Source organism: Phyllostomus discolor, chromosome 5, assembly GCF_004126475.2.
Source record: "Phyllostomus discolor isolate MPI-MPIP mPhyDis1 chromosome 5, mPhyDis1.pri.v3, whole genome shotgun sequence".
Classification (NCBI taxonomy): Eukaryota; Metazoa; Chordata; class Mammalia; order Chiroptera; family Phyllostomidae; genus Phyllostomus; species Phyllostomus discolor.
The window spans coordinates 155153260-155172113 of NC_040907.2; the positions used below are offsets into that span (position 1 = coordinate 155153260).

The 18854-nt window shown below is 37.9% G+C and overlaps 1 protein-coding gene across 3 annotated transcripts in view; it reads right to left on the reverse strand.

The window, feature by feature from the left end:
* Positions 1-18854, reverse strand: part of NT5C2 (5'-nucleotidase, cytosolic II) — a 147609-nt gene that overhangs the window by 81670 nt on the left and 47085 nt on the right. The window lies entirely within an intron of this gene.

Below are 18854 nucleotides of genomic sequence, written 5' to 3' on the forward strand. Positions count from 1 at the left end.
GCATAACTAACTTCAATCCTAAATTCTAGAAAAAGGACTGAGACCACAGGTTTATGGAAATATGTAATTTTCAGTTTACATGTTTCAAAATGTGTAAACAATTTTAAAATCCTGATCAACATACCAAGCCCAATGGTAAATAATGAATTGTGTTGATTTCTAATTGTATCATACTTTTACACTTTTATATAAAAATTATTTTTCAGCTGGTATAAAAGACTAGAAGAAATAAACTAAAACATTTCATCTCATTAGTGAACATCTAAACCAAGGTGAGCAGCTAAGTGTCTACCTTAAATACTTTAACACTAGGCACTATTCTAGGTTTTATTTATATTTTTAAGATTTTCATCTGTAAATAGTTTTAAGTAAGAAATGAAAAATATCGTTGCCCTGGCTGGAATGACTCAGTAGACTGAGTACCAACCTGAGAACTGAAAGGTCACAGGTTCGATTCCCAGTCAGGGCACGTGACTGGGTTATAGGCTGGGTCCCTGGTTGGGGGGTGTGCAAGAGACAACCAATCGAAAAGAGACAACTGATACATGTCTTGCATACTGACGTTTCTCTTGCTCTCTTCCTCCCTCCCTTTCCCTCCCTCTAAAATAAGTATTTTTAAAAATGGAAAATATCCTTTTAAACATAAAAATTATAACATTTTATTAAAGTACCAATGTTTGGTAAAACAGACTTACTAGGGGCCTGGGGTGTGTTTGTGTGCTGTGAGAATGTGTGTGTCACCATTACTACAACTGGAATCTACATTCATAAGCTACTACATTTTGCAAATCATTTTGTCTCTCATTTATTTTTCTTTTCTGCTATATCTTTGTTTTTGAGTGCCAACATTAAAAATGATCAGAATTATCTCCTCTTTTAAACTTAAAAATCATTTAATACAGCTAAATAGAACATATAAAATTGACTTTCTTATTAGACACTAACTACTACTAAAACATATACCTAAAACTATTTGGGGTGATTTTTCCATTTCTGGAAAAAATTTATTATGCTTTATAACTTCTTTTGTATTTATCTGTATTTTCTGATTTAATTCATTGTCTCTGATAATAAAACATACATTTTTGTTTTTGCTAAAACAAACAAACAAATGGACTTATAGATACCAAGTTGCCAAAAGAAGGAAGGTTGAAGGACTGGAAGAAAACAGGGAAGGGATTAAGCAAGATAAATTGGCAGTTATGAAACAGTCATGAGGATGTAAAGTACAACATAGGGAATATAATCAATAATATTGTAATAGCTACATACATTGCCAGGTCTTATCCAGGGGGATCATTTTGTTAAGTTATATAAATGTCTAGCTATTATGCAATACACCTGAAACTAATAGAATATTGAATGTTACCTGTAACTGACAAAAGTTAAAATACCAATATATGTGAAAACATCTGCAACCCAATTTATTTCCAATTTTGAAAATGCTAACCATTTATGACATTAAGTCAATTTTTAAATAAACCATCTTTATAGCTTTTTAAGTAATTTATTGAGGCAAAATTCTCATAAGAAAATTATTTTAAAGTAAGTCAATGGTATTAGTACATTAATTATGTTAGGCAACCACCACCTTTATCAAGTTCCAAAATATTTCCATCACTACAAACTAAAACCCTTTACCCATTAAGAAGTTTCTTCTCATTTCCCCTAACCCTCAGCCTCTGACAAGCACCACTCTGGATTCTGCCTCTATGGATTTATCTACTCTGGAAATTTCACATAAATAGAATCATACAATATGTAACCTTTTGTATCAACCTTCTTTCACTTTGCATATTTTCAAGTTCCATCCATGTTGTACTATGTCTCAGACACTTCATCTTTGTTATGGCTGAATAATAAATATTCCTCTGCATTTATATACCATAAAATGTTTATCCGTTCTTCTGTTGATGGATATTTGGACTATTTCCACCTTTTTGGCTATTATAAATAGCTTTACTATGAGCATGTATTTAACAATGTATTTGCTTGAATGCCAGTTTTCAATTCTATTGGATATGCTCATGTACTTGGTCTGTAATATTTTTTAAGTAATTAAGATTTTCAAACAGTGTTTATAGAATAAAAGCACTGGTACTTACAAAAAAGCCCAGATAAAATCTTATTCAAGTATAAAATTAACTTGAGAAGTTATTTGCTAGATTATTATAATTTAATCTAAATATACTGAAGGCTTTTTATTTTGAAAAATTCATGTAGCAAATCCAGACTATTCTGTCAACCAAAAAAGGAGAATTTTTAAAAGTCAAGTGTTACAACTGAACTGCAATGATTTTTTTTTTTTTTTCATTTTTGGTAGGGGTGGGAGAGTAGACCAGGACTATTACCTTACATAAGTTTAAATAACACTCAGAAGTGAAATTTGTATTCTGTGATAAATTAAGAGATCCCAGAATAGTCATGCCATTAAAGAAAGATTCCAACCAAATTTCTACAGCAATTATAATAAATAAAATAAAGCATAGAAAATAAAATTTATTTAGTGTTAATACCTCAGACACATTCAAATTTTCAAAAATCTCAAACAGTATCACAGAAGTCTACTTCTTACTTTTTGTACTTAAAAATTAGCAGATCTACCCTGGCTGGTGTGGCTCAGTGGATTGAGCGTTGGCCTATGAACTGAAAGGTCACTGATTCAACTCCAGGTCAGGGTACAGGCCTGGGTTGTGGGCGGGTCTCCAGTTTGGGGGTGTGTAAGAGGCTATCAGTTGATGTTTCTCTCACATATCGATGTTTGTCTCCCTCTCTTCTTCCCCTCTCTTTCTCCCTCCTTCCTCTCTACGAATAAATAAAGTCTTTAAAAAAATTAATTAGGAGATCTGCAAAGGGTAAACCCTCTTATCTTATCTGCATATTGATTGTGCGATGAGAAAACCACAAGTCCTGGAAGAGAACCAGCCCAAAGATTTAAAGGAACAATCTCTGAAGCTCACAAGGCTGGGGATATAGTTCCTGTACCAATCACCCAAGAACTAGTTACACAGTATTAAGTAAAGTAGTTGGAGTGGTTTTGAGACTATAGTAGGGCAAAAGTATCTAGACTAACACCGTTCTGGTCCTGCCTACCAAAGGTTAAAAGACCTGCAAAGATCAAACTGCTTCCAAGCAACTTACCATGACAAAAAACAGCTCAAGAAGATTCACATAAACATAAAAATATCCAGCATCCAAGAAGATAAAATTTATAAAATCAGCAGCATTCAAAGAAACAGAAAATATAATCCACAACGAGGAGAAACAAACCCGTAAATGACACAAGTGATAGAATTAATTCTCAAAGCTGTTACTATAATTGAATAACATGTATAATTCAAACAATACAAAGGCTGAAAACATTAAATACAAACATGAAAACTAAAAAAAGAAACTCAAATCAAATATCTAGAAATGACAATTACAGTATCTGAAAAGAGAAATACTCTAGATAGGATCAAGGGCAGATTAGACACTGAAGATGACTGAACTTGAAAGCATAGCAATAGAAACTATCCAAACTAAAATAGAAAAAAAGACTAAAAGAAATTGACAGAGCATCAGTGAGCTATGCAATGGTTTCAAGCAGGTCAATATACATGTAATTGGAGGCCACAAAGGAAGACAAAAAAATATTAAATAGTGGGTAAAAAATAACCAAGTTTAATGAAGACTATAAATCCACAGATCCAAGAAAATAGCCAACTCCAAGCACAAGAAACAAGAAAATCACACCAGGGCACATTGTAGGATAGGTTAGAGATGCAACATAGCTCCAGCAGTAAAGGCACCTGGGAAATGCTGGACTCTGTTTAACCTCTGTGACTGTTTAACCCTCTGTAGCCTCTGGCTTGGCTGACTACCCAGAAAGCAGGAATGCCGCCCAAAGGTCATTCGCCTAAGGAAGGAAGTTAATGAATGTACAGAGCGTGGTAACTGCCTGATGTTATCTGTTAACTCAGAAATGCATTGTTGTTCATGGTGGTCTACCATGACTACCCACCATATGGTTTTACTATTAACCCCCTATAAAAAAAACACCCTGTCCTGAGAGGGGAATGGATTTCTTCCCAGCCAGCCACCACTGGGAACAAGCAGCTGCTCTGCCTATGTACCATATTTTGCTGTGTATAATGTGTACTTTTTTGCCCAAATTTTTGAAGGAAAAATCAGATGTGCATTATACATGGGTAGTACCTCAAATACCTTGTATCCACTCATGTCTTATAATTATGTTACATAAAATTTCTTGTACCATAATGTTCAAAAATAAATACTAAAGTTCCTTTATAATACTAAAAACAAGTATCTAAATATAAATTAAAAATTGAATTTAAAAAATTAAAACAAAAGATTTTTTTCCCTGAAAGTTTGGGCCAAAAATGTGGGTGCACATTATATAGAGCAAAATACCATAAGTTGTTCTTATGAATTTGAATAAGGCTATGTGTCAGTTCTTTGTAATCAATCCTGAACTTAGACTTTTTGGGCTTTCACCAACACACATCAAAATCAAATTCCTTAAAAACTGTGATAAAGAGAAAACATTAAAAAGCAGCTAGACATACAATAGAGTATATAGATGTCATATTAAAAAGTTGTACACCTGAAATTTGCTTAATAGTATTAATCAATGTTACTCAAGTAAATTTTGTTTTTAAAAAATTACAGGCACCCCTGCTGGTGTAGCTCAGTGGATTGAACGTTGGCCTGTAAACCAAAGGGTAGCCAGGGTAGCCAGGTCGTTTCCCAGTCAGGGCACATGCCTGGGTTGCGGGCCAGGTCCCCGGTTGGGGGTGTGTGAGAGGCAACCACACATTGGTGTTTCTTTCCCTCTCTTTCTCCCTCTCTTACCCTCTCTAATAATAAATAAATAAAACCTTTTAAAAACTTACAGGGGAAGTAAATTCTTACTAAAGAAGTAAGTAGGGACTTCCAGTCAAGATGGCATAGTAGGTAAATGCTATGCCTGCCTCCTCCCACAACCACATCAAAATAACAACAAAATTAGAGAACCAGCACCCTTGAGAACCACCAGCCTCACTGAACAGAACTCCTATAACTAAGGATATAAAGAACAAGCCACCTCAAGACTGGTAGTGGGGCTTGAGATGCAAATGGACTGGTCCCACAACCACGTGCAGGGGATGAATCGGAAGGGGCATCTTACTTTGCAGGTCCCAGCCCCATACGGGGAGAGGAGTTCCCACAACAGCTGTCTGTCAAAATCAGCAGGGACTCAGTCCCCGTGAGATGGAGGGCTCTTGTAGACACAGGTGTCATCTTAAAAGGCAAGAGCACAGATTCACAAACACTTGCTCTAAGCTCCAAGTAGGAATAGCTCAAAAAATTTCAGAAACATATGGAGAGGAACTAAATTGCTTTCAGGGCACAGGCTAAAGGGACAACTTTCTCCCGGACTAAAGGGCCAGCAACTGCCACTGTTCCTCTGTTGAGCCCTCCCGCACAAAGCCTGAAGGCCCAAGTGGTCACCAAATCTGAGTCTCCATTAACCTGGCTAATAGGGCTCTCTCTCCACCTTGGTGATTTGGAGACCCAACCAAGCCCATCCGATTCACACTCCTAGCCTGAACCTTTGAGAAGCTAATCCACACAAGCAGCCTGGGCCTACACTGCAGACTAAAATCTGTCCAATGTCTACAAACTGCAGACAAGCAGCGGTCGGTCTCTGTGTGCCATGTGTTCCTTGGCCAAGTAGCCCCAAGCCCTGCACTAGTGGCAGCCAGCCTCAGTTCAGGGTATAACCACTCCAAGGGTCCTCCAAGCCACAGGCATCTACCAACCATAGCTCACTTTGCAACTACAACCAGGTGCCCCTGGGCCAGACACAGGCATGGCTGATCCTGACCTGCACCACAACCCCTCCCAAGAGGCCCCAGAACCACCACACTGGGTGGCCGACTTCAGACCACACAGAGACCCATCAAATTAGCATGGCAAATACACCCAAAGGGTGGACCTGGTAGGCACCAGAGCGCTGCTAAATCAAATCCCACTCCATGAGGTCAGCCCCCACACAGCAGCTTCTCTGCTGCTGTCAAGGTCAGTTGTTATAGCCAGTCGGCCCAAGGGTCAATCCCACTCACTGATGGACGAACAGCAATCAAGACTCAACTACAATAGGAGGATAAACACAACCTACACAAGAGACACTTCTGGAGCACCCAGGTTAGATCAACAGGGAGATTGTACCACTGAGCCCCACAGGACACCTACTACATAAGGTCACTCTGCCAAGATTGGGAGACACAGCAAATTACCTAATACACAGAAACAAACAGGAGGAGGCAGCCAAAATGAGACAAAGAAATATGCCCCAAATGAAAGAACAAGACAAGTCTCCAGAAACACAACTAAACACAATAGAGACAAGCAATCTACCAGATCCAGAGTTCAAAAACAGGCCATGAGGCTGCTTAATGAAGTTAGGGGAGGAACAGATTATGTCAGTAAGAACCTCAACAAGAAGATGAGAAACAAAAAAAGGAGATAAAAACAAAAAGAACTATTTAGAAATGAAGAAAACAATAACTGAAATGAAGAATACACTAGATAAACAGATTAGCAAAGAACACCAATCATAACAGCAAAAAGAAAAAAAAGAATTTAAAAAATGAGGATAGTTTAAGGGACCTCGGGGACAACATGAAGCATAACAAGAGGTACCAGAAGAAGAGAGACAGCAAGGAATGAAATACCTATTTGAAGAAACAATGGATGAAAACTTCCCTGACCTAGCAAAGGACACACAAGTCCAAAAAGTGCAGTCCCAAACAAAATGAACCCAAACAGGCCACACCAAGACACATCATTTAAATGCCAAAGGTTAAAGACAAAAGAGAGAATCTTAAAACCAGCAAGGAAAAAAAAAAAAAGCATTTACCTACAAAGAAGCTCCCATAAGACTGTTGCTAATTTCTCAGCAAAAATATCACAGGCCTGAAAGGACTGGCACAAAAGTGATGAAGAGTAAGGACTTGCAATCAAGATTACTCTACACAGCAAGGCTATCATTTAGAGACAGAGAGCTTCCCAGACAAGAAAAAGCTGAAGGAGTTGATCACCACCAAACTAGTATTACCAAAAATGGTAAAGGAACTTCTTTAAGAAAAAGAAAAAAAATCAATACTATGAGAGAAACATCAATTGGTTGCTTCTCGCACACCCCCGACTGGGGACCTGGGCTGCAACCCAAGCGTGTGCCCTGACTGGGAATCAAACCTGTGGCCTTTTGGTTCACAGGCCAGCACTCAGTCCACTGAGCCACACCAGTCAGGGCAAAATCAATACTATGAATAAGAAAATACAGTAAAGAAAAAATTCTCACAGATACAGGCAAACACATAACAAAAGCAAAAGACATACAACTAGTTTAGAACCAAAACTAGTACAAAAGTTAAAAGCCAAACAGTAGGAAAATCATGTGTAATTACAACATAAATTAAGGGACACACACACACACACACACACACATGCACAAAAGAATGAAAAAATGACAAAAATTGCCCAGGCCAGTATGGTTCAATTGGTTGGAGTATCTCCTGTACACTGGAAGGTAACAGGTTCAATTCCCAGTCAGGGGACATGCCTAGGTTATGGGTTCAGCCCCCAGCTGGGGTGTGTATGAGAGGCAACTGATTTATGTTTCTCACATCGATGTTTCTCTCCTCTCTCTCCCTCTCCCTTCCCCTCTCTCTAAAATCAGTAAGTATGTCCAACGGTGAGGATAAGAAAATAAAAATAATAATAATAATGACAAAAACATAAAAGTGGAAGGGATGGGTAAAAATGGCAGTGATTTTAAAACGTGTCCAGCCCTGACTGGTGTGGCTCAGTGAGTTGGGCGTCACTCCGCAAACTGCAAGGTTGCTGGTTTGAATACTAGTTGGGGGCATGTAAGCAGCAACCAATTGATGCTTCTATTGCACATAGATGTCTCTGTCTTTCTCCCTCCCTTCCCCTCTCTAAAAAAATAAATAAATCTCTTGCACTTCAATACTTCTCTCCCTCTCTCTCTTCCTCCCCCAGCTCTAAAAATAAATAAATAAAGTATTTTTAAAATAAAAAATTACTTTGACAGGCAGTAAAATCTCGGACATTGCTTACAACAGTATTTTTTTCTGATATATCTTCCTAGGCAAGGGAAATAAAAAGTTTTTGCATAGCAAAGGAAGCCATTAACAAAATAAAAAGACAACCCACTGAATGGAAGAACATATTCACCAATGATACACTGATAGGGTTAAAATCCAAATTTATTTTAAAAACTTGTAAAACACCACCAAAAAATCAAACACCCCAATTTAAAAATGTGCCAAGAATCTGAAATAGACCCTTCTCCAAAGAGGACATACAGATGGCCAATAGACATATGAAAAAATGCTAGCCCTGGCTGGTGTAGCTCAGTGGATTGAGCACAGGCTGGGAACCAAAGTGTCCCAGGTTTGATTCCCAGCCAGGGTACATTCCTGGGTTGCAGGCCATAACCCCCAGCAACCGCACATTGATGTTTCTCTCTCTCTCTCTTTCTCCCTCCCTTCCCTCTCTAAAAAAAATAAATGAATAAAATCTTTTAAAAAATTATGTTTAAAAAAAAAAAGAAAAAAAGAAAAAATGCTAAATGTCACAAATCATCAGAAAAATGCAAATTAAAACCACAATGAAATATCACCTCACACCTGTCATAATGGCTATCATAAGTAAATCAACAAAGAGCAAGTGCTGGGGAGGACGTGGAGAACAGAGAACACTTCTGCACTATTGGTGGGAGTGCAGATTGGTGCAGCCACTGTGGAAAGCAGTATGGAGTTACATCAAAACATTAAGCACTCACTGGTGTGGCTCAGTGGGCTGGGTGTCCTCCCACAAACCGAAAGGTTGCTGGTTTGATTCCCAGTAAGAGCACATGCCTGGGTTGCAGGCCAGGTCACCATTTACGAGCGTGCAAGAGGCAACCAATCAATGTTTCTCTCACACAGATGTTTCTCTCCCTTTCTTTCTTCCTCCCATCCCCTCTCTCTAAAAATAAAGAAATAAAATCTTTAAAAAAGTTTTTTTTATTTTTTAAAAAGTCATTATTCTTTCTCTTTCCTGATAAATTAGAGCTAATAATTAAAGAAAAGATTTTCCCCATATTTTTTTCTTCAAATTATTTGCAGAAAAAAATCCAAGTACTCTCTTGAGTCACTCATGGATTAAACAAAATACATCTTATTTTAAAAATTCAACTTATACTTTCAGCAAGGGTCACGCAAAACTTTATTCATCTAAAAATGTAAACACAATGAAATAACCATATTATCACTAACACGGGATAAAATCTGCCGTAAGTCTACACAGTTATGTGAAGGTAAAAGGTGAGATTTTCTTAAATCATTATCTTCACACGATTCTTCATATGAGTTTTCCTATGATCTTACCTAATACATCTCAGCATTACTATGACAGACTTTTGAACTCTATCCAGAGAGTCTACCTAATGCTTAGCTACAGTGACAATAAAATTAAAGATAATGTTCTTCATCACCACGAAAAAAAAATAGTTCTGATAAGGTAAACATTTATTTCATTTGTCACCTGTTTATAGTGTCAAGTTTAAAGGGTAGTTTTTTCAATAAGACACAGCAGCAATTAATAAAAAATAGCTCTAAATTTTTAATTCCTTTCAAATAATAATGGTATAGTTAGGTAATTCTATTACAATACAAAGCATCCAGCATGAAAAATATGAGAGTAACAACTGAAGTGAACTCAAGCATTTAAAATATTGTAGTCTCACACTTTAAAAATAATTCATAGGCAAGAGATACACAATTCTCCTCAACAGTAACATCACCCTCCTCTTCAAAGAAAGGGAAACCAGCTGCCCCAACAGCTGCAGGCAACCGCTGCAAACAGGAAACAAAGACTAACTGAAACGGTGTGGCAACCCTGGTTAGCAACCTGCAGCCTGGTTAGCAAAGCCATTATAAATGTCTGTTTCCGCTCATGTCAATAATTCACTTGTGGCAAAGGTATATTTGGCAAAGTGTTTAATACACATGGCAGTTTGAGTCAAATATTCATTTTTGTTTTTTTCTTAGTGACCCAAATATGTTTAGTATTGTGAAATATCCCCTGCTCTATAGCGCTGACAGAATATATTATGGCATAATCATGGCACTGCGGTTTAGACAAACTTCCTCAGTAACATCCTGTTGGGAAAACTTGAGTGTGCTCATCCAATATAGTATGCACATTATTAAACAAACACCCAGAAACTTTTAAAGAATGAGCTAAAAATCAAAAACTTGTGTTTTCTTCGCCCTGGAAAACCACCAATCTGCTTTTCTCAATCCTTTCGGTGATGGGGAGGTCCTACCAAATATTTGTTTTTGAAGTCAGTAAGTGTGTCCATGTAGATAATAATGATAACAGTAAGTAAATATGGACACTCAGTGTTTTACTAAACTTCATTGGAATTTATTTTGGGTTTCCAGTATAAAGCCTGGTACTTACAAGCTTTATAACCAATCATTCTCATTCTAAGAACACTGAACACTGCTCTGAAACTTAAATGGAAAGGATAATGCTGAATGGTTTCTCAAAACTTCTCACCAACCTGAAATTTATTTTAGTCCTCATAAATACAACTTTACTTGCATATTCCATATTAAAATAGCTTACTTTATGGAAGAAGAAAAGTTAAAGCTCTATCTGCCATCTGCATGCCTGGTATCATAATAAGTAGGCACACTTCACACACTACCCTTCATAACCTTAGTCCTTGACACATGAGCAAGTCAATAGTTTTAAATAGTTCATGACAAAGGGGTTTTGTTCATTTTTCCTTTCACTATTCTCATTCAGAGTTCTTTATATCATTTGCTCCAACTTGTACTATATATTCCCATCAAAGGCCAACTTGAGTTTGCACACCAAATGATGCAGATGGCTAACAAACTCAAACAGAATGGCACTTAACCTATCTACACATATCACTTGCTATTCTCTTACCCTGCTTCATTTTTCTTTCTTGCACGCTGACACTTCCAGACATGAACATATTTGAGTTTGTGCACTGTCAATCCCTTTCTCTAAAATGCAAGCTCCATGAAGGTGAGAGTTACTGTGTCTGCCTCTGTATCCCCAGTTCCTCAAACAGCCTGATACACAGTGGCAGAAATAAATGAGCTCTCAAACCTTTAGACTTGAGCTCTTTGCCTTTCAGACACTAATTCTGAAAATGCAAGAATACTGTACAAGCTCCTTTTAATGCTCTAAATGAAACCTCTATGAAATCTTACTCTTGGTTCAGAAATGGGTAAGATTCTTGGCTTGATCAATGTACTATGTTGCTAATGTTACAACATCAGGCCCCAGAACAAAAGCTCCTTGATCACTGATGGAAATAAAACTGAGATCTTGTCAAGTGAGAAATGCAGTATCTGTTGCCTTGACAATTTGTTTTTCTTCTTCAAGCAACAACATATTCCAATCTCTAATGTGAAACTGTAATAGGAAATATAAATTTGTTTCTATGTTCCTAAACTTTCAAAATTATACAAAAAAAGACCTAAATTTGTGTTCTCCTGAACATTCTACTGCTGTTATTCCGAGAATTCCATTACCTCTGCCATTCCACACAGAATGCTACTCAATCTTTACCAGCATATTAAGGTTGCTTCTAACTGAATGTTTTGAGTAATACCAGACCTTCAGCACATGGTTACTGACACAAAGGAGGAAGTGAGCACGTAAAGAAAACATTTTAAAAGATTGGGCTTCAGGGTATGTAGTATGCCATCTATTTCTTCAAAACACAGCTATAAATAACTAAGGTCTTTCAAAAGCATAAAGATAACAGTGACAATTTTTACCTTTAGCCAATATATACTTTGTGCCTTTAGTAATAATTCTTGAACATTTTCTTAAAAAGTATGTAAAGCCCTGGCCAAGTGGCTCAGTTGGTTGCAGCACTGTCCTATACACCAAAAAAAGGTTGTGGGTTTGATTCCGCTGATCCAGGCACATACCTAGATTGTGAGGTATGTACAAAGAGGCAACTGATTGATGTCTGTCTGTCTCTGTGTCCCGCACCCCATCCTCTCTCCCCTCTTCCCCCACCCCATTCTCTCCCCTACCTCTCTCTCTACCCTCTTCTCTCCCTCTCTCCAAAATCAACAAACATATCCTTAGGTGAGGAAATTTTTTTTAAAAATCAGGTAAAAAAATTTTTTTAATTCATTTTCTTACCAAATAAGCTCCTACTCACCATTCAACTTTGTTTTAGCTGTTATCTTTCCTCTTACAAAATAAAGAGAGAAAAATCAGGAAGGCAGAAATAATCACCACAGTATTTCCACCTTTTTGTATATAAATTCACATTCATGGCTTAGTCCATTTATTTGGTGAAAATTCAGAGGTATGCATGTGTTCAATGCCTTAATAATGCTAAAATAATAATAGTTAACATTTATTATTAAATAGTCACTTTTTTAATGTGTTACTCTACACACTGTACATATTTCACCTATTTGACTTCTCACAGCAACAGTATGAATCAGGTATTATTACCTTCATTACATGAAGTAGAAAACAGCATAGGGAAATTAAATAATTTGACCGAGGTCATAGAATTATACTTGGGATGAAGTATGCAGATTCTGGAGCCATAATGTGTGGGTTCAAACCTGGATCCAACATTAGTGAGCTCTAGGATTGAAAAAATTATACAATCACTTCAGTTTCTTCCACTCCCAAATGGTCAGATTCAGTACATTAATAAATGCAAGGTGCTAGGAATAGTGGCTGACACACAGTCCTTAGCCCATGGTGTTTAATACCTGCAGCCTCTGCACAATGCAGTACTTGATGTTTAAAGGAATTTTATAACAGCTTTTTACTTTCAGAGTATAAACTTCAGATTACTCATTAGGTGTCAAGGGCTATACAATCTCACACATTTTTTTTCTTGTTAATCTAAGTATCTTAAATCTAATCTACTATCTGTAGGTGTTTTTGTCCCCCTGAAAACTTAGTTCCACACAAAACTATCACATCAAACCCATTACAGAAGTGAATAATTCAAGGCTAAAAATATGGCATTTACTGCCTTCAGATTTGTGAAAGACTAATGTTTGCTCTCCATGTTACAGGTTGGTCTTATTTAGAGCATGGTACCAGTTAAACTCATAGATATATCCTAAAATTCTTACAATTTTTTTTAATCTTCACCCAAGGACATCCTCAATGACCTGAGAGAGAGAAAAACACTGATGTGAAAGAGAAACATCAATCAGTTGCCTCCCATGCATGCCCCAAAGGGGGATCGAACCCTCAACCTTTTAGTGTGTGGAGCCAATACTCCAACTAACTGAGCAACCTGGCCAGGGCAAAATTCTTACAATTTTGATACAGAATGTTGAGCTGTTTCAACCTATATGCTTTTAATTGCCTTACTTAGCAGCTCTAAAACATAAACTAGATATACTCATTCATGTCCAACTGGATTCTAACATAACTAGTTAAAAAAAAAGTTTGCCAAATGTTTTCCATGGATAACTAGTAAAATACATGTAATATTCATCTTTATGGGCAAATTACTTTAGGAAAAAAACTGTAAAGTAATGGAAATCTGTAGTGTAAAACATTTAGACTGTAGATAAGTCTAAATTTTTACTTTCTACACTGTTCTGGCCCAAATTTAGAATCTAACATACGCTGTCCTGTCCTCATGAATTTATAGGGAGTAATTTTATGACAAAAAAATGTGACAGAAAAAGAATGTGTAAAAACAAATCTTAAATGAATACCATATTAGAGGTAGGCTAAGAAATAACAATACCATTTGTAAACCTACATATGTAAAGTAAAACCATTTAACTTTTGGGTGAAAATAGAGATTAAACCCTTATGGCATCAAGGTAGGGAAGGCTTTCTAGCATAAAAGATAACACAAACTGTAAAGAGGGACAATTTGACTATATTAACATGTAATGCTTATTCCTGCCAAAACATTTCATCTGTATCAAAACATGAGGAGCCCTGGAAAATGTGGCACAGTGGTTGGAGGGCCATCCCACAACCAAAAGGTTGCAGGTTCCATTCCAGGGCACATGCCTAGTTTGCAGACTCATCCCATCAGGGCTAGGGCACCAGCAACCCTTGGCTCCAGCGCAGATCCCCAGTCTGGGTGTGGATCCACAGTCTGGGTGCACAGGGAGGCAACCAATCCCTCCTTCACTTGCATCAATGTTTCTCTCCCTAAAAAAGCATATGAAAATGTCCCAGGGCGGGGGTGGGGGGGTGAAGAATTTAAAGAAAAAAAAAACACATGAAGAAATGACCACACAAATCCAAATTGAGGGACATTCTACAACACAACTGGCCTATACTCTTCAAATATACCAATATTATGCAAACAAAAAGTTGGAGAGTTTTTATGGCTTGAAAGGAACTAAAGGGACATGGCAACTAAATGCAATTCATGATCTACGGCTAGGTCCTGGACCAGAGGTAGAGCTGAAGAAGAGCTACTGAGGTCATTACTGGGACCCCTGAGAAATTTTCAATATGCACTGGATATTAGATAATAAATGTGGTGATTGTACTGCAGTCTATAGGACATTATCCTTAGAAAATGTAACTAAATCTTTTGAGGGGTAAAGTATCATGGTATCTGCAACTTTTGTATGGTTCAGGGAAAAACTGTATATGTGAAAGTACTGCTAAATGTGGCAAAATGTTAACAACTGGTGAGTCCAGGTGAAAGGTATTAAGTATATTCTTGAAGTATTATTGCAGCTTTCTGTAGGACTAAAGTTTTTCAAATAAAAAGTTGAAGTAAAAATGTAAAACCTGACCTGGCTGGTGTGGCTCAGTGGATTAAGCACTGGCCAGTGCCCCAAAAGGATGCTGGTTCGATTTCCAGTCAGGGCACATGCCTACGTTGCAGGACAGGTCCCCAGTTGGGGGAATGTGAGAGGCAACCAATAGATGTTTCTCTCACATACAGGGGTGTGTCTCCCTCTCTTTCTCCCTTCCTTCCCCTCTCTCTAAAATATAAGAAAAATGTTAAATTTAAAACCTCTGCACAACAAAAAATTAAGAGAAACTATACACTGAGAAGATATATGCAACACCATAACTGAGAGAGGATTAGTATGAAATATAGAGAGAGCTACAGACCTGGCTGGTGTGGCTCAGTGGACTGAGTGCCAGGCTACAAAGCAAAGAGTCACCAGTTCAATTCCCAGTCTAGGGCACATGCGTGGGTTGCAAGCCAGGCCCCCAGTAGGGGGCACAGGAGAGGCACCCATACATCGATGTTTCTCTCCCTCTCTTCCTCCCTTCCCCTCTTTCTAAAAATAAACTTTTTTTTAAAAAAGCACAAAACTGTAATGTTTAAAGAGAGAGCTACAAGCCAATGACAGACAAGCCAACAGGCCAACAGAAAAAATAAAAGATATAAATAGCAATTAGCTGAAAAAGAAACCTTACAATAAATGAATATAAAGAAGTTCAACCTCACTTATAATAAAATGTAATTTAATTTTGCTTTAAAAATTAAAAGTCTGCCCTGGCTGGTGTTGCTCAGTGGATTGAGTGCCAGCCTGCAAACCAAAGTGTCGCTGGTTTGATTCCCAGTCAGGGCACATGCCTGGGTTGCATGCCAGGTCCCCAGTGGGGGGTGCTCAAGAAGCAATCATACACTGGTGTTTCTCCCCCTTTCTTTCTCCCTCCCTTCCCCTCTAAGAGTAAATAAAATCTTCTAAAATTTTAAAATTAAAAGTCTGACAATATCAATGTTGGCAAAATGGGAACTCTCATGCCCGACTGGTGTGGTTCAGTTGGTTGGGCGTCGGTCCTGCAAAACAAAAGGTCTCCAGTTCAGTTCTCGGTCAGGGCACATGCCTGAGTTTCAGGTTCAGTCCTGGGTCAGTCAGGGCAGGTTTGAAACTGATCAATGTTTCTCTCTCACATCATGTTTCTCTCCCTTTCTCTCCCTCCCTTTTCCTCTCTGTGAAAATAAATAATCTTTTCTACAAAATGGGAACTCTCACAATCTGCTCATGGAAATTTTGTATTCAGTACTTTGGAAAATAATTTGGCATTATGTAATAGAGTTGAAGATCCTTTTACCTATATCTAAGAATTCCCCAGGTTTAGAATTCTCTCTTGCACATGTAAACAGGATGACATATCCAAGAATGTTTCTTACAGCAGTTAAAAATAGCAAAAAAAAAAAAAATCAGAAATACCTAAACATTCATAAGGATACATCTATCAACATGGATATATATCAAAAACCAATGTTGTTATTATCAACTAGACAAGTAATAAGTTTGAAGAGGTTGTAGAGAAAAGAGAATCCTCATTCGCTGCTGGTGGGAAATGAGGAAATCATCATTCGCTACTGGTACAGCCACTGTGGAAAACAGTCTGGAGATTCCTCAAAAAAGAATAGAGTTACCATATGATGCAGCAATCTCTCTCCTGGATATCTACCCAAAAACCCGGAAAATATGCATTCATAAAGATACATACACCCCTATGTTCATTGCAACATTATTCACTGTGGCCAAGACCTAGGCACAACCCAAGCGTCCTTCAATAGGTGACTGGATAAAGAAGATGTGATACATACACACAATGTAACACCACCCATAAAGACAAAATACTGCCATTTGTCTTGGATGGTCCTTAACATGGATGGACCTTAAGGTTGTGCTATGCTTTGCCAAAGCGAGAAAGGCGAGGTGGAACCTGCCAAAGCACACGGTCCCCCAGAACCTACAGGTGCTCAGATCCTCTCTGTGTGCCTGGCGCTGGGGAGCTTAATAAAAATTCCTTAAAACAAAACAAAACAAAACAAAACAAAAAGAATATTATGCTAAATTAAATAGCTAAGAACCATATGATTTCACTCATATGTGGGATACAAAACTGAAACTTGTGGACACAGGCAGCAATGTGGTGGTTGCCAAAGGGAAGGGGATGGGGAATGGGAAGGACCTACTACTATACGGTGACAGAAGACGGTTTGACTTTAGGTGGTGGGCACACCGTGGAATATGCAGATCTAGTGTCACAAAAAAGTACACTTGAAACCTATATGATCCTATTAACCAATGTCACCCCAATAAATTTAGCAATTTTTTAAGAAATGTTGAACAAAAAAGCAAGTTGAAGAATCACACATATGTTAAACAAGAGTATATGTACTTTTGTGGATATATACATATTACGGGAATAATAATTACTGACTTCTATGACAGTGTTTACCACTAGGAGAGATCAAGGTTGGGGAATAAGATAGCAAAGATTCATACAGGCTACAACTGTACCTGTAATTTGATCCCTTCAAAAAATGTACAGGGTCCAACAGAAATAAGGCTTGAGTGTGGTTAGTAGGGTATGTGAATGTCTGCCATGAGATGGACAGCAATTTGAACATTTCATCTAGAATGTCATATAGTGTGCTTTAGTGTGATAATGTTACATTACAGAACTACATGCTTATGGTTTTGTAATAAAAAAAGAGGGCATTATTTGTGCCAGACCCTGTATAATGAAAAGCAAGCACAATTAGAAAATGGGGGGAAAAACACATGAACTAAATATAAGGGTCTATAATTAGACAATCATTACATTCTTTTCTGTATGTTCAAAATATTTCATATTTCAAAGTAAATTTAGCTTTTCAGAGGCTGTGAAGAAGCTGGGAAGATGGGAGGTAGCTAGGACACTGGGTCTCATTGAACTGGAAAAGAGCATAATTATAAATATGACAAAGCTGTTTTTTTTTTAGTATTTCACTGAATTACACTTTTTGGTAAGAGTTAAGCAACAAAAAGACACATTAAAAACACATTTAGTGTGCTTGCTTTCCCCATGAAACAGTAGAAATAACTTAAGAGACAGATGAAGTAAATTAACCCTCCTAACATTCCACTCTAACTCGGCTTTCCTTGGGCATGTACACCTAATGTCACTGCAGCAAGGCTTGCAGTTAACGTACGAAAATAGTATCTCTATAAACCTTTCTGCAATTATAAACTTTTGGGAACTTGCAGCTGACTGTAAATTTTCACACAATGGAAACCTTACAGAACATCTCCTTCAGCACTCTTACTTTACAGACTAGTTGATTACTAAACTCTAAGTTCTGGATTAGTGAGGGCAACACAGAGGCCTATACTGCTGAAATACAGTGGCTTATATTGCAATAGACATGCATTTCAGAAATAAAGCCTGTGTGTGCTACCACCAGCCCAGCATGTGGAGTTAATTTTAACTGCTAACTAGCTGTGTCTTCTTTAACTAAACCTCTTCAGGCCTGGACGTCTTCATCAAGAGAAATCTAATTATGGTTGAAGTGTCGTGGTAAATATTTAAAAGACCTGAACAACACGAAGTCGCCACGTAATTGGCACTGTTTCAATATTCTCTCTTTCACAGTACTGCCAGCAACGTTTCCATCCGCTGCCTTGCGAAACAAAATGAACAGTGAACAGACATCATGAAAAAACCTGTCTCCAACGAGACACGCAGGCGCGCGCGCGCACACACACATATATACACACACACACACAAGAACCCTGAAATGGTGACCAGTCACTGCAGAGCACTGTACTTTACAACTCTCAAAACACAACGGCCCAAAAGACGGAAGCACGGGGTGGGGATGGGGGGCGGGATAAATCTGACACCAGCTCTACCTCCTGCTTCTAAAAGCTTGAGGCCTACTGGAGTCAAAGCCCCAAAATGTGCTTACTACTAATGGTTCGGGCCTCAAATCTGCATCTCACTCTCGGCTCTCCGGTTTTAGAAAAAGGTCCCGGGAAAGGAAT